Below are 17095 nucleotides of genomic sequence, written 5' to 3'. Positions count from 1 at the left end.
CTACATTACCTTGCTGTTGGTTTCTCTCCACCTGTGGATGTCTACCATGGTATCGTACTGCGGCGTTATTTCGCCTCTTCAAAACTTTCGCACCATGGTATACATTTAAACCTATAGTATCGCGGGGTTCTGGTTCTTCTACCAATAATCCCCCCTGACTTATATCCACACCAAGATATTCACCAATCAAAGTAATAAAAATACCACCTCCTATTATGCTATGCGGTCGCATCCCCCGAACCATAGCTGATAAATAATAACCCACACAATATGGTATACTTACAGCGCTTTGTGGGTCTCGAATACACATATGGTAAAACAAATCCTGTTCATTTACTTTTTCCTTGTTCTTACCCCTTTGTGTAATCGAATTGGCTAAAAACCTATGAATCACTCTTAATTCGGCTCTATCTATATCCAAATAAGAGTAATTTCCCCCTTTGAAACGGTGATGGCTTGTCATTTGACTCCACACACCGTGTGTATCAAAATTTTCATCTATCTTTCTACCGTTTAGTATCAACCCTCTACAATCGGCAGACGCTAACTCCTCAGGCGTATATATACGTAAAGCCTGAGCCATGTCCAGTAAAGACATGTGGCGCATTGAACCGCCTAACAAAAATCTAATAAAAGAACGATCGGTTAAACTAGCTACCCGATCATTCAACTCTATACTACATAACAATTCTTCACACCATACTTTATATACAGGTCTACGCATGGTGAATAAATGTACCCAGTCATTAAAAGTAGAATTACCATACCTCTGTACAAGTAATTCCCTAATTGGCCCGGCCAATTCTACAGCTTCTAAGGGTCCCCATTCTATGACCCTCGGTACCTCAACAACCTTAGAATGAAGAGTATGCAAACCCCTTTGGTATTTTGGATAATCTATCCAAAGTCTGTCAAATCTGAGATTCGGGTGCAACTCTTCCAAGTGCATATCGGAAAAGGTCATGACTGGATGAGGTATATCCTGCTTGTAGTAGTTATCCACCTCCTGTTGTTCCAAATTCTCAGCAGGAGCATTGCGGGCTTGGGATGAAGATTCACCCCTTTCAGTCTGCAAAACACATCAAACACAAATTTTGTGCATCCAAGTATGCATTAGTGTCAGCAAAATCATCAATCAAAATAATCACAATGACATGATCAATTTATATCAAACTTAAGCTCATTTTCACATTTTCATCAAATCTACACTTTTTCAAATAAGCATATACGAAAATGTTTGCCAAGTTCATAAGCATTCAACTCAAATAACATGTCAAAATAATCATTACTAGCAATTAAACAAGTCTCAAATGGCATTATCTTTCAAAAATCAAGTTCATGAATTTTAGACTTGAAAAAGTCCACTTTAATTCTCAAAATCATGTTTAGGCTCAAAGTTTGGATCATTTAACTACCTAGACATGTTACACTACTCAATTTAGCAACAATTCATGACAAAAATCGGCCATAACCTGTTTATATCAAAAAGCCCCAAATTTGCTCAAGAACACAAACCCTAGATTATTCAAAATTTGAAGTTTAAGGCTTCTAATCATGTTAAATAGCATCAATCTAGGTTATACAAGCATAATACATAAACAATTTAAGCCTAATTACACTAAAAAACATCAAAATCAAATTGGATAAAAAATGACTCAAGAACACCAAATTTCGGATTAAATGGTGTTTAGGTGTAGAAATTTACCGTTTTTCTTGAGTAATTCTTAGATAGCATCCTTCTCAACATGATTTTAGTAAAAGATTTGGTGATTAACGGTTAAAAATTGTGATTTTGGGGGTTTTTTCTCGGGTTTTTTCGTGGGATTTCGCAGTTTATTTTCTGTTGTGGGGAGTGAAACTGTGCTGTTGCAGCTCTTTATTTTTTTCTGTAATCCGACTCCTCCGCGAGTCGCGGCGAATTGCACTTCAAACTCCGCGACTCGCGGAGTTTGCTTTTTTTTTTTTTTTAATCATTAACTTTTGAAACAATTAAGTACTTAATTTTAAAATTTTGTTTCCCTTGTTATTTAGGACGAGGTCGTTTCGGATCGATGTCCTAGTCCGTCCCTCGACAAAATTTTAAAATTTGTCTTTTTGTAGCGATTGTTTTAAAAGCTAAGATTTTTTTTTTGGGTTTTTTTAATGTTTTTGGCATACTTTAATTCAATGAGATTAAAAATAATGATAATAAAAGTTCTCGTCCCTCTCTCGGGTAAAGCAATTTCGGTTCAAAGACCTAGTCTTCAACTTACGACGAATTTTAAAAATCATATTTTTAACTTAATGAGATAAAGTAAATTTTTGTTTTTAAATTCACACAACTTAAATACAAAATTCAAAATTAATATTAAAATTTCACACTAAACTTAAAATTTGAAATGCATAAAATTAAAAATTTATATTTTAAAAATTCACACCAAACTTAATTTAAAAATTCATATTATAAATTCACACCAAACTTATATTATGGTTCAAATATTTACAATTTTAAATATATTATTTTTATAAAGTTTACAATATTAATTTAAGATTTAAATATTAATTTTAAAAACATGGTAAAAATAAAATTAAAAATCTTTTTGTCTTTTTATCCCACTTTAATCAATCAAATATTATCAAAAATATGCGCCCCTCTTTTTGGTAAAGTAATTTCGGTTCCAAGACCTAATTTAACTCATGACGAATTTTTGAAATATTTTGGGTTGATTGATTAAAGATATTTATACCTTAAGAATAAACGTTAAATTTCGCAGTGATGTAATAAATTTTTGAATGATATCAATAATTTCGGTCGCCAAACCTAATTTTATTCAATACCAATTTAATACTTTTTAGCGAACAAATTAGCGTTTATTATCAAAAGGTTAAAAATAAAAATAAAAATAAAAACTGTACAGACATACCTGTGAAATAGATTTCTTAGTTATATGATCTATCCCATTCATAAGATAGTCGGTTTAATTGGTTTTCCATGGCTACATAGGCGTAACCTCGAGCATTCAGTGTCTTTTCTTCTAAACATATGAACGGTCCGTCTCTGCATAAAGTAACAAATTCGGTATTTGAATAGGTTTGATTATTTGAACATTTACCTCCATGTGACCATTTTCCGCATTTGTGACATCTTTCAAGGTGTCGTGCTCTTCTTTTCGCTGCGGATTTTGATTTTCCTTTACCAAATTGTAACTTATTATCTTCGCATCTGGATTCTTTTCTAACTCCGTCCATTCTTTCTCTGATTACTGATACTATTTCACTCGGTAGTATGTCATTATTACGTTTAGTGATCAAAGCGTGTAGCATTAGACCATGGTTTAGTTCACAGGCAGTCTTCATTTTGTAAAAACCTAAAAAAATAAAAATTCAGAATGGGGGGAGAAGACTAGTTCTTTAGGGTCTGCTAGGGAAAGACCATTCGGGTTCCATTTTCGAGAACTACACGAAAACAGACAATTTAACTCTAACAGAAATACATATTATCTTTTAAAGACTTGATTCTCCCCACACTTAGTTAGCTGTGGTGACGAAATTGTGATTAACTTCGTTGTCGACTTCCATCGGACCATGTATGTAATGTTTAACTCTGTGACCATTAACTTTAAATTCAATCCCATTTGAATTTATTAATTCTATCGTTCCGTATGGGAAAACTCTTTTGACTATGAATGGTCCAGACCATCTTGATTTCAATTTTCCAGGAAATAGCTTGAATCGTGAATTGAAAAGAAGAACTCTGTCTCCTTCTTTAAATTCTTTTGAACTTCTGATTCTTTTATCATGCCATTTCTTCGTTCTTTCTTTATAGATTAACGAATTTTCGTATGCTTCATGTCTTAATTCTTCTAATTCGTTTAGTTGACTTAATCGTAGACGTCCGGCTTCATGTAAATCAAGATTACATGTTTTCAAAGCCCAAAATGCTTTGTGTTCAATTTCTACTGGAAGATGACATGCTTTTCCATAAACAAGTCTAAAAGGTGTGGTTCCAATTGGAGTTTTGTAGGCTGTTCTAAAAGCCCAGAGTGCATCCTCCAATTTAATGGACCATTCCTTCGGATTTGATCCTACGGTTTTCTCTAGAATACGTTTTAGAGCTCGGTTGGTATTTTCAACTTGTCCACTTGTTTGTGGATGATATGCGGTGGAGATTTTATGAGTTACTCCATATCTTTTAAGAACTTTCTCAAGTTGATTATTACAGAAATGAGTACCCCGATCACTTATTAAAGCTTTCGGTGTTCCAAACCTTGCAAAAAGACGTTTTAAAAAGTTGACTACAACTCGTGCATCGTTAGTTGGGAGAGCTTGTGCTTCCACCCATTTAGATACATAATCAATGGCTACGAGTATATATAGATTATTATGAGATTTTGGAAATGGACCCATAAAGTCAATACCCCAAATGTCAAATACTTCACATACTTGGATGACATTTTGTGGCATTTCATCACGTTGACTTATTTTTCCGGCCCTTTGACATGCATCACAGGATTTGCAAAGAAGGTGTGCGTCTTTGTAAATTGTAGGCCAATAGAATCCAGCTTCATAAACTTTTCTTGCTGTTAGTTGAGGCTCATAATGCCCTCCTGTTGGTCCTGTGTGACAATGGTTTAAAATTTTACTAGCTTCATCTCCAAATACACATCGGCGTATTATTCCATCGGGACAACTTTTAAACAGATGTGGATCTTCCCAGAAATAGTGTTTTATATCACTGAAGAATTTCTTTCGTCTTTGGTACGATAATCCTTTTTCAAGGAATCCACAAACTAAGTAGTTTGCATAGTCTGCAAACCATGGGATTTCTTTATAATCTATCTTCAATAGATATTCATCAGGAAAGTTGTCTTGTATGGCCGATTCATTTAGAACTTCTAATTCGGGATTTTCAAGACGAGAAAGATGATCAGCGGCGAGATTTTCTGCTCCTTTTTTATCTCGGATTTCAATATCAAACTCTTGTAAGAGTAAGATCCAACGGATTAATCTTGGTTTAGCATCTTGTTTTGAAAATAGGTATCTAAGAGCAGAATGGTCGGTATAGACCACCGTTTTTGCTAGAACGAGATATGATCGAAATTTGTCAAAAGCAAAGACAATAGCAAGGAGTTCTTTTTCAGTAGTTGTATAGTTCATTTGTGCTCCTTGTAATGTCTTACTAGCATAATATATAGGTTGAAATCGTTTTTCAATCCTTTGTCCTAAAACGGCTCCCATTGCAAAATCACTTGCATCGCACATTAGTTCAAATGATAGATTCCAATTTGGTGTTATCATGATCGGCGCATTAGTGAGTTTCTCTTTAAGAATATTAAAAGATTTGATACACTCATCTGAAAAGATGAATGGCGCATCCTTTTCTAGGAGTTTATTCATAGGAGTGGCAATTTTAGAAAAATCTTTTATGAAACGTCGGTTAAAACCGGCATGCCCTAGAAAACTCCTAACTCCTCTAACATTGGTGGGATGTGGAAGTTTAGCAATTACATCTACTTTAGCTCTATCCACTTCAATTCCTTCTTTTGAAATTTTATGTCCAAGAACGATGCCTTCTTTAACCATGAAATGGCATTTCTCCCAATTAAGTACTAGATTTAATTTTTCGCATCTAATTAGCATTCGTTCCAGATTAACTAGACATGATTTAAATGTATCACCGAAGACTGAAAAGTCATCCATGAATACTTCCATGCATTCTTCTATCATGTCTTGAAAAATCGCCATCATACACCTTTGAAAGGTTGCAGGGGCGTTGCAAAGTCCAAATGGCATGCGTTTGTAAGCAAAAGTACCATAAGGGCATGTGAATGTGGTTTTCTCTTGATCTTCGGGTGCTATTGGAATTTGAAAATATCCGGAAAATCTATCTAGAAAACAATAGTAACTATTTCCGGCTAATCTTTCCAACATTTGATCTATGAAAGGTAAGGGAAAGTGATCTTTTTTGGTGGCGTCATTTAATTTTCTATAATCAATACACACACGCCATCCTGTTACAGTCCTAGTAGGAATAAGCTCATTTTTCTCATTTGTGATGACAGTCATGCCACCCTTCTTAGGCACGCATTGAACTGGGCTTACCCATGGACTATCAGAGATTGGATAAATTAAACCTGCATCTAGCAGTTTAATAATCTCTTTCTTAACTACATCTTGCATATTAGGATTTAGTCTTCGTTGGCGTTGCACATACGTTTTATGACCTTCTTCCATAAGGATTTTATGTGTGCAATACGAAGGACTTATTCCTTTAATATCATGAATCTTCCATGCAATGGCTGGTTTATGAGCTTTCAACACAGAAATGAGTTGTGATTTCTCATTTTCAGTAAGAGAAGACGATATTATTACAGGTAATTCAGATTCACCATGTAAATAATCGTATTCTAAATGGTTTGGAAGTGGCTTTAACTCTAATTTCGGAGGTTCTTCTATCGATGATTTGTATCGATATCTGTCTTCTTCTTTTAGCATTTGAATTTCTTCTGTTGTTGGTTCATATCCATTAGCTATAAGTGTAGCTAACATTTCATCTTCATCAATTGGTTCATTACCTTCTCCTAAAGAACATTCTCCTGTTCCTTGTAATTCTGGAAATTCTTCTAATAATTCTGCATGTGCATATATAGTTTGAATATAATAACATGTATCATCTGCAGATTGTGGTTGTTGCATTGCTCTATCAACTGAAAAGGTAACACTCTCATCCTCTATACTTAGGGTTAGTTTCTTACCGAACACGTCTATCATTGCTTTAGCTGTGTTTAAGAATGGTCTTCCTAATATGAGAGGAACTTGAGAATCTTCTTCCATGTCCAAAACAACAAAATCTACTGGAAATACTAAAGTACCAACTTTAACTAGCATGTTTTCCATTATCCCTCTAGGATATTTTATTGATCTATCGGCTAGTTGTATGCTTATTCTGGTTGGTTTCAATTCTCCAAGGTCTAGTTTAGCGTATAGTGAATACGGCATTAGATTTATACTAGCACCTAAGTCTGCCAATGCTTCTATTGAACTAAGACTACCCAGAAAACATGGAATTGTGAAACTTCCTGGATCAGATAATTTTTCTGGTATCTTATTCAATAGCACTACTGAACAATTAGCATTCATAGTAACAGCCGAGAGTTCTTCCATTTTCTTTCTATTTGAGATTAGATCTTTCAAGAATTTAGCATATCTAGGCATTCCTGAAATCACATCAATGAAAGGAAGATTTACATTTATCTGTTTAAACATATCCAAAAATTTGGATTGCTCGGCTTCAAGTTTCTCTTTCTTCATTTTACTCGGGTAAGGAAGTGGTGGTTGATATGGTTTAACATAAGGTTTATCCTTAACTGTGTTATCTTCATTAACCTTTTCAACTACCGGTTCTTTTTCCTTATCTTGATCAGGTTGTGGTTCTTGTGGAGTAGGAATGGCTTCATCAGAAGTTACAGGTATTTCAGGTGGTTTAAGTGTTGTGCCACTTCTTGTGGTAATGGCTTTAGCTGTTTCGTTCCGGGGGTTAGCATTTGTATCACTAGGTAGACTTCCCGGTTTTCTTTCACCTATTAACCTTGCTAGGTTACTCACTTATTGTTCCAGATTTTGAATAGAAGCTTGTTGATTTCTAAATGCTTGAGCATTTTGTTCATTGGTTTGTTTCTGAGATGTGAAAAACTGCGTTTGAGTTTCAACTAGCTTCGTCATCATATCTTCTAAATTCGGCTTTTTATCATCGGTTTATTGTGGTGGTTTGTTTTGAAAATTAGGTCTTTGCTGATTGTAAGTATTATTGGATACTTGTTGATTGCTAGGACCTTGTTGGTTGTTGTATGGAATATTTCGGTTATAATTCTGGTTTTGATTGTAAATCGGTCTTGGCGGTTGATAATTATTCTGATAATTATTTCCAGGCCTTTGGTTTATGTATGAAATATTCTCTCTTTGTTCCATTGTTAATTCAATACTGAGACAATCTTTTGTCAAATGTGGTCCTCCACACTGCTCACAACTAATTCGTATTGAGTGAATATCTTTAGTCATCTTTTCCATTCGTCTCTCCACAGCATCTATCTTTGCGGAAATGGAATCTAAGTCATGGCTAGAATCGGCTCTAGCTGCTTTAGATGATCTAACGATGTCTTTTTCTTGGTGCCACTCATGTGAGTGGGAAGCAGTGTTATCAATAATTTTGTAAGCATCAGTTTCGGTTTTCTTCATAATAGAACCACCAGCTGCTATATCTATGTCTTTCCTTGTAGTGATGTCGCATCCTTGGTAGAATATTTGTACTATTTGACAGGTGTCTAAACCATGTTGCGGGCATCCTCTTAACAACTTTCCATATCTAGTCCACGCCTCATATAGAGTTTCATTTGGTTTCTGTGTGAACGTAACAATTTCTGCTTGAAGTCTTACGGCTTTAGATGCAGGAAAGAATTGTTTAAGAAATTTGTCAACTAAAACATCCCATGTATCAATCGCCCCTTCAGGTAACGATTCCAACCAATCTTTGGCTTCTCCCTTTAAAGTCCAGGGAAATAACATGAGATATATCTGTTCATCCTCCACTTCTCGGATTTTAAATAGTGTGCAGATCCTATTAAAGGTACGTAGATGTTCATTTGGATCTTCCTTCGGCGCACCACTAAATTGGCATTGATTAGTCACCATGTGTAGAATTTGTCCTTTGATTTCATAATCTGGCGAATTAATGTCTGGATGAGTAATTGCGTGACCTTGGCCAGTGCGTTTAGCTCTCATTCGGTCTTCCATACTTAAAGGTTCCAGATTCTCCATAATTGAATTTGTTGAATCGGAATCACTAGAGGATTCTGATTTAATGGTTCGTTCCTCAACAATCTCTGTTTGAATGATTGGTGGTTCCGGGGGAAAGTTTAGTGGTTCAGGATCTACGAACCGTTCCTGAATATTTTTCGGATTCTCAATTGTGAGGTCGGGTTCAAAAAATGGATTATCGAAAATTTGAACTGAAGTACTTGGTCGACTGGATGATGATTCTAAAGAAAAATCAACGGCAGTAATATTTGCTAAATGTCTTGATCTAGTTACAGGTGGTGAACGTACAAAAGGTGGTGATCGTCTTGCTCGGTGCATTCACTGAATATCCTATTAGTTTTAAAAAGGAAAGAAAAATTATAATAAGTTATCCAATCAATAGACTTTTCTGATTTTGCCCACGTTTCGAATAGCCAAAAGATGCAGCAGAGGGGCAGGATTCGTTTGGTCTCAATATAATTGAGGACTGTTTGGCTCCAATAACCCGGTCCACGTACAAATCCAACTATTACTACGAACCAGAAAATTTTGATGTCTATTAATTTAACCACTTAAAATAAATTTTCGTAATTTTAAGAAATTTAGATAAGAAGTAGAATAAAAATCTATGTCCTAAAAACTAGAATAGCGAGAAATAAGAAAGAAAAAGAGTTCGTCGAAAAAGGTCGAAAAAGAAAAATGGTTGAAAAATAAAAGGTGACGGAAAAATAAAAGAAACTTGACTAACCTAACCTTATTACTACAACTAACTTAAAATTATAATCGCAAATTGAAATTACTAATTGGAATGATAATTGATACATAGGTAAAAGTCGTCTAAAAATGTTAAAGCTTACAGGAAAAACAAAATCCCAAATGAAAATAACTTAAAAAGAAACTAAAACTTAAAAAGGCGTCGCAAAATTCTAAAGTACCTAAATCTTAGTCTAAAGAAAAAGCACTTAAGGAATTCTACGGCAAAGTCTAAAAATCTAGGAGTAAAAATGACTATGGCAAAAACTAAGTTTAAAACTAAATATGAGCTAAAAATACAAAAGTTACGCTAAAGCGATTAAAAAGGGACAAAATATAAAAATATACAAAAAGTTGTAAAAAGTACAATTTTTATAAAAATATTATTTTTATATTATTTATTTAATAAAACTATTAATTTTACAATTTAAATAAATTAATTAAACTAAAAATACAAATTAATTAAAAAGTAAAAGTTAAAATAAAACTAATAATAATAATAATTATTATTAGGGTTAAATAATAATAATAATTAATAATTATCCGTAATTAATGCTGAATTAGGGTTTTGTCGCCTGTCAGAAAATCTCCGCGAGTCGCGGTATTTCAAACAACAAACCCCGCGAGTCGCGGGGTTCAGAAATTCAGATCTGAAACAGTTTAAAATTTACGCGTTTTTATTTTTATTTTTATTTTATTTTCTGTTTTTAAATATGTGTATTAATAAAACTTTATATTTAAAACTTAAATAAAAATAGAATCACTTTATAATTTTATAAATAAAAATCTTAAAACTAGATTTATATATATATATTTTTTTTATAGCAGCGGCGCCAAAAATACTTGATGTGCAGCGGGGTGTATATAAAATAGTTATTAATTTTAGCAGGAAATACTATTAAATACGATACAATTTTACACAAGATATTTATTTATTTATAGAATGGATATACTTAAACCTTGCTACAACACTTATAGGCAGTGTACCTAATCGTACAGTAGTGTAGTTTTTAGTAAGTCCGGTTCGTTCCACAGGGAATCTTTTTTAAACAAAGCTCAACGCTATATTAATTTACTTTTATAAAAATACAAACATATATATAAGTAATATTATTATTATAAAGGGGGGTTTTTACCGTTTAATGACCGGTTTGTCGATTTTAAAACTTTAGTCGCAGTTAAAACCTAATGTAAAATATTAAATAAATAAAAGACTTAATTTAAAGCGTAAAATAAATAACGATAATGAAATTGCGAATAATAAAAGTGCGATAAAATAAACTTGCGATAATTAAAAAGTACGATAATTAAAAGTGCAATTAAATACAATAATAATAAAAATGCGATATTTAGAAGTGCAATTAAATATAAAATAAAGGAAATTAAATATGAAATAAAAGAATTATGCTTATTTAAACTTCCGTAATCATGATGTTTGACGTGTTGATTTTAATTTTATGCCCATGGGTTAATTATCCTTTGTCCTGGATTATTTAATATGTCCGTCTGGTTTTTGTCCATAACAGTCCATCAGTCATAAATATAAAGTGCGAGTGTCCTCGTCAAATTATCCTTATATCCGAAGTTAAATATTCCAACTATTTGGGGATTTAAACTGTAACAAGATTTTAATACTTTGTTTAATAATTACACCAGGATGTCGACTGAGTGTAACCCAAGGTTTTAATATTTTGTTATCAATTATACCAAGTGTCCTTTGTACATAATTTCACCCCTGTTTTAATTATTCTAGTGGCTATTAATCCATTCCCGTGTCCGGTTAAATGAACGATTATGCGTACATATAAATATCCTGCCCATCGTGTCCGATCGAGTGTATATGGTAATTTATAGGGACGCCCAATTGTAAATCTTTATATTAACATTAACAAACTATCATTTAGTTAAACAAATATAAAGCCCATTAATAGCACATAGTCTAATTTCCACAAGTGTCGTTCTTTTGTCCAAACCCCAATTATGGTACAAAGCCCAATTACCCAATTTTAGTAATTAGCCCAACATCATGATTACTTCGTTTTAAATAAGCATAATAATAACTTAGCTACGAGACATTAATGTAAAAAGGTTGAACATAACTTACAATGATTAAAAATAGCGTAGCGTTACACGGACAGAATTTCGACTTACACCCTTACAACATTCGCTAACATACCCTTATTATTAGAATTATAATTAAAATTAAAATATAAATTATAAATATATATATATATTTTACGTATGAGGAGAAGAAGAAAAAGATGGATGAAAATGATCAGAATTCGGTTTGCTTTATAGGGAGTTTCAAAACTGGGGGCTCCGCGACTCGCGGCCATTTTGGCCTTCAAACTCCGCGAGTCGCGGAGAATGAAATTACAGCTCACATCTTTGGAGTCTTTCTCTGCCAACGGTTTTTATTTATAAATATAATATATATATAATTAATATAATTAATTATATATTATATTATATTTATATACATAGTTAACTTGTTATTTTTAGTCCGTTGCGTCGAACGTTGAGAGTTGACTCTGGTCCCGGTTCCGGATTTTCGAACGTCCTTGCGTACAATTTTATATTTTGTACTTTGCGTTTTGAATCTTGTACTCTTGTAATTTCGAGACGTTTCTTATCAATAATTGGAACTTCTTTGATTGTCTTTTGTTCTTTTGAGCTTTTTGGTCGTTTGCATCTTCAATTCGTCGAATCTGTCTTTTGTCTTCACCTTTTATTATTTAAACGAATATCACTCGTAAATAGAACAATTGCAACTAAAAGCTTGTCTTTCTTGAGGAATAATGCTATGAATTATATGTTCGTTTTTAGCATTATCAACTGGTTGAAAGAAGTGAAAGCCGAGATCGTTTGTTACAAAAATGCAATTCGCGTTATACAAGAAAAAGGAAAACCCTTAATGGTGTACGGAGAAAAGGGCAACACGAAGCTACATCTTATTAGTAATTTGAAGGCACAAAAACTAATAAGAAAAGGTTGCTATGCTGTTCTAGCACACGTCGAGAAAGTACAAACTGAAGAAAAGAGCATCAATGATGTTCCCATTGCAAAAGAATTTCCCGATGTATTTCCGAAAGAATTACCGGGATTACCCCCACATCGATCCGTTGAATTTCAAATAGATCTTGTACCAGGAGCTGCACCAATAGCTCGTGCTCCTTACAGACTCGCACCCAGCGAGATGAAAGAACTGCAAAGCCAATTACAAGAACTTTTAGAGCGTGGTTTCATTCGACCAAGCACATCACCGTGGGGAGCTCCTATTTTGTTTGTCAAGAAGAAAGATGGTACATTCAGGTTGTGTATCGACTACCGAGAGTTGAACAAACTTACCATCAAGAACCGCTACCCACTATCGAGAATTGACGACTTATTCAATCAACTACAAGGCTCGTCTGTTTATTCAAAGATTGACTTACGTTCCGGGTATCATCAAATGCGGGTGAAAGAAGATGATATTCCAAAGACTGCTTTCAGAACACGTTACGGTCATTACGAGTTTATGGTCATGCCGTTTGGTTTAACTAATGCACCAGCTGTGTTCATGGACCTTATGAACCGAGTGTGTGGACCATACCTTGACAAGTTTGTCATTGTTTTCATTGATGACATTCAGAACACGTTACGGTCATTACGAGTTTATGGTCATGCCGTTTGGTTTAACTAATGCACCAGCTGTGTTCATGGACCTTATGAACCGAGTGTGTGGACCATACCTTGACAAGTTTGTCATTGTTTTCATTGATGACATACTTATTTACTCAAAGAATGACCAAGAACACGGTGAACATTTGAGAAATGTGTTAGAAGTATTGAGGAAGGAAGAATTGTACGCTAAGTTTTCAAAGTGTGCATTTTGGTTGGAAGAAGTTCAATTCCTCGGTCACATAGTGAACAAAGAAGGTATTAAGGTGGATCCGGCAAAGATTGAAACTGTTGAAAAGTGGGAAACCCCGAAAACTCCGAAACACATACGCCAGTTTTTAGGACTAGCTGGTTACTACAGAAGGTTCATCCAAGACTTTTCCAGAATAGCAAAACCCTTGACTGCATTAACGCATAAAGGGAAGAAATTTGAATGGAATGATGAACAAGAGAAAGCGTTTCAGTTATTGAAGAAAAAGCTAACTACGGCACCTATATTGTCATTGCCTGAAGGGAATGATGATTTTGTGATTTATTGTGATGCATCAAAGCAAGGTCTCGGTTGTGTATTAATGCAACGAACGAAGGTGATTGCTTATGCGTCTAGACAATTGAAGATTCACGAATAAAATTATACGACGCATGATTTGGAATTAGGCACGGTTGTTTTTGCATTAAAGACTTGGAGGCACTACTTATATGGGGTCAAAAGTATTATATATACCGACCACAAAAGTCTTCAACACATATTTAATCAGAAACAACTGAATATGAGGCAGCGTAGGTGGATTGAATTATTGAATGATTACGACTTTGAGATTCGTTACCACCCAGGGAAGGCAAATGTGGTAGCCGATGCCTTGAGCAGGAAGGACAGAGAACCCATTCGAGTAAAATCTATGAATATAATGATTCATAATAACATTACTACTCAAATAAAGGAGGCGCAACAAGGAGTTTTAAAAGAGGGAAATTTAAAGGATGAAATACCCAAAGGATCGGAGAAGCATCTTAATATTCGAGAAGACGGAACCCGGTATAGGGCTGAAAGGATTTGGGCACCAAAATTTGGAGATATGAGAGAAATGGTACTTAGAGAAGCTCATAAAACCAGATACTCAATACATCCTGGAACGGGGAAGATGTACAAGGATCTCAAGAAACATTTTTGGTGGCCGGGTATGAAAGCCAATGTTGCTAAATAAGTAGGAGAATGTTTGACGTGTTCTAAGGTCAAAGCTGAGCATCAGAAACCATCAGGTCTACTTCAACAACTCGAAATCCCGGAATGGAAATGGGAAAACATTACCATGGATTTCATCACTAAATTGCCAAGGACTGCAAGTGGTTTTGATACTATTTGGGTAATAGTTGATCGTCTCACCAAATCAGCACACTTCCTACCAATAAGAGAAGATGACAAGATGGAGAAGTTAGCACGACTGTATTTGAAGGAAGTCGTCTCCAGACATGGAATACCAATCTCTATTATCTCTGATAGGGATGGCAGATTTATTTCAAGATTCTGGCAGACATTACAGCAAGCATTAGGAACTCGTCTAGACATGAGTACTGCCTATCATCCACAAACTGATGGGCAGAGCAAAAGGATGATACAAACGCTTGAAGACATGCTACGAGCATGTGTTATTGATTTCGGAAATAGTTGGGATCGACATCTACCGTTAGCAGAATTTTCCTACAACAACAGCTACCATTCAAGCATTGAGATGGCCCCGTTTGAAGCACTTTATGGTAGAAAGTGCAGGTCTCCAATTTGTTTGAGTGAAGTGGGGGATAGACAGATTACGGGTCCGGAGATTATACAAGAAACTACTGAGAAGATCATCCAAATTCAACAACGGTTGAAAACCGCCCAAAGTCGACAAAAGAGCTACGCTGACATTAAAAGAAAAGATATAGAATTTGAAGTTGGAGAGATGGTCATGCTTAAAGTTGCACCTTGGAAAGGCGTTGTTCGATTTGGTAAACGAGGGAAATTAAATCCAAGGTATATTGGACCATTCAAGATTATTGATCGTGTCGGACCGGTAGCTTACCGACTTGAGTTACCTCAACAACTCGCGGCTGTACATAACACTTTCCACATCTCGAATTTGAAGAAATGTTTTGCTAAAGAAGATCTCACTATTCCGTTAGATGAAATCCAAATCAACGAAAAACTTCAATTCATCGAAGAACCCGTCGAAATAATGGATCGTGAGGTTAAAAGACTTAAGCAAAACAAGATACCAATTGTTAAGGTTCGATGGAATGCTCGTAGAGGACCCGAGTTCACCTGGGAGCGTGAAGATCAGATGAAGAAGAAATACCCGCATCTATTTCCAGAAGATTCATCAACACCTTCAACAGCTTAAAATTTCGGGACGAAATTTATTTAACGGGTAGGTACTGTAGTGACCTGAACTTTTCCATGTTTATATATATTAATTGAGATTGATATTTACATGATTAAATGTTTCCAACATATTAAGCAATCAAACTTGTTAAGACTTGATTAATTGAAATATGTTTCATATAGACAATTGACCACCCAAGTTGACCGGTGATTCACGAACGTTAAAACTTGTAAAAACTATATGATGACATATATATGGATATATATATAGTTAACATGATACTATGATAAGTAAATATATCATTAAGTATATTAACAATGAACTACATATGTAAAAACAAGACTACTAACTTAATGATTTTTAAACGAGACATATATGTAACGATTATCGTTGTAAAGACATTTAATGTATATATATCATATTAAGAGATATTCATACATGATAATATCATGATAATATAATAATTTAAAATCTCATTTGATATTATAAACATTGGGTTAACAACATTTAACAAGATCGTTAACCAAAAGGTTTCAAAACAACACTTACATGTAACGACTAACGATGACTTAACGACTCAGTTAAAATGTATATACATGTAGTGTTTTAATATGTATTTATAAACTTTTGAAAGACTTCAATACACTTATCAAAATACTTCTACTTAACAAAAATACTTACAATTACATCCTCGTTCAGTTTCATCAACAATTCTACTCGTATGCACCCGTATTCGTACTCGTACAATACACAGCTTTTAGATGTATGTACTATTGGTATATACACTCCAATGATCAGCTCTTAGCAGCCCATGTGGGTCACCTAACACATGTGGGAACCATCATTTGGCAACTAGCATGAAATATCTCATAAAATTACAAAAATATGAGTAATCATTCATGACTTATTTACATGAAAACAAAATTACATATCCTTTATATCTAATCCATACACCAACGACCAAAAACACCTACAAACACTTTCATTCTTCAATTTTCTTCATCTAATTGATATCTCTCAAGTTCTATCTTCAAGTTCTAAGTGTTCTTCATATATTCTACAAGTTCTAGTTACATAAAATCAAGAATACTTTCAAGTTTGCTAGCTCACTTCCAATCTTGTAAGGTGATCATCCAACCTCAAGAAATCTTTGTTTCTTACAGTAGGTTATCATTCTAATACAAGGTAATAATCATATTCAAACTTTGGTTCAATTTCTATAACTATAACAATCTTATTTCAAGTGATGATCTTACTTGAACTTGTTTTCGTGTCATGATTCTGCTTCAAGAACTTCGAGCCATCCAAGGATCCATTGAAGCTAGATCCATTTTTCTCTTTTCCAGTAGGTTTATCCAAGGAACTTAAGGTAGTAATGATGTTCATAACATCATTCGATTCATACATATAAAGCTATCTTATTCGAAGGTTTAAACTTGTAATCACTAGAACATAGTTTAGTTAATTCTAAACTTGTTCGCAAACAAAAGTTAATCCTTCTAACTTGACTTTTAAAATCAACTAAACACATGTTCTATATCTATATTATA

This window comes from Rutidosis leptorrhynchoides, chromosome 5, assembly GCF_046630445.1.
Source record: "Rutidosis leptorrhynchoides isolate AG116_Rl617_1_P2 chromosome 5, CSIRO_AGI_Rlap_v1, whole genome shotgun sequence".
NCBI lineage: Eukaryota > Viridiplantae > Streptophyta > Magnoliopsida > Asterales > Asteraceae > Rutidosis > Rutidosis leptorrhynchoides.
The sequence above is the reverse complement of the archived record's forward strand: the minus strand, read 5'-3'. Positions refer to the sequence as shown.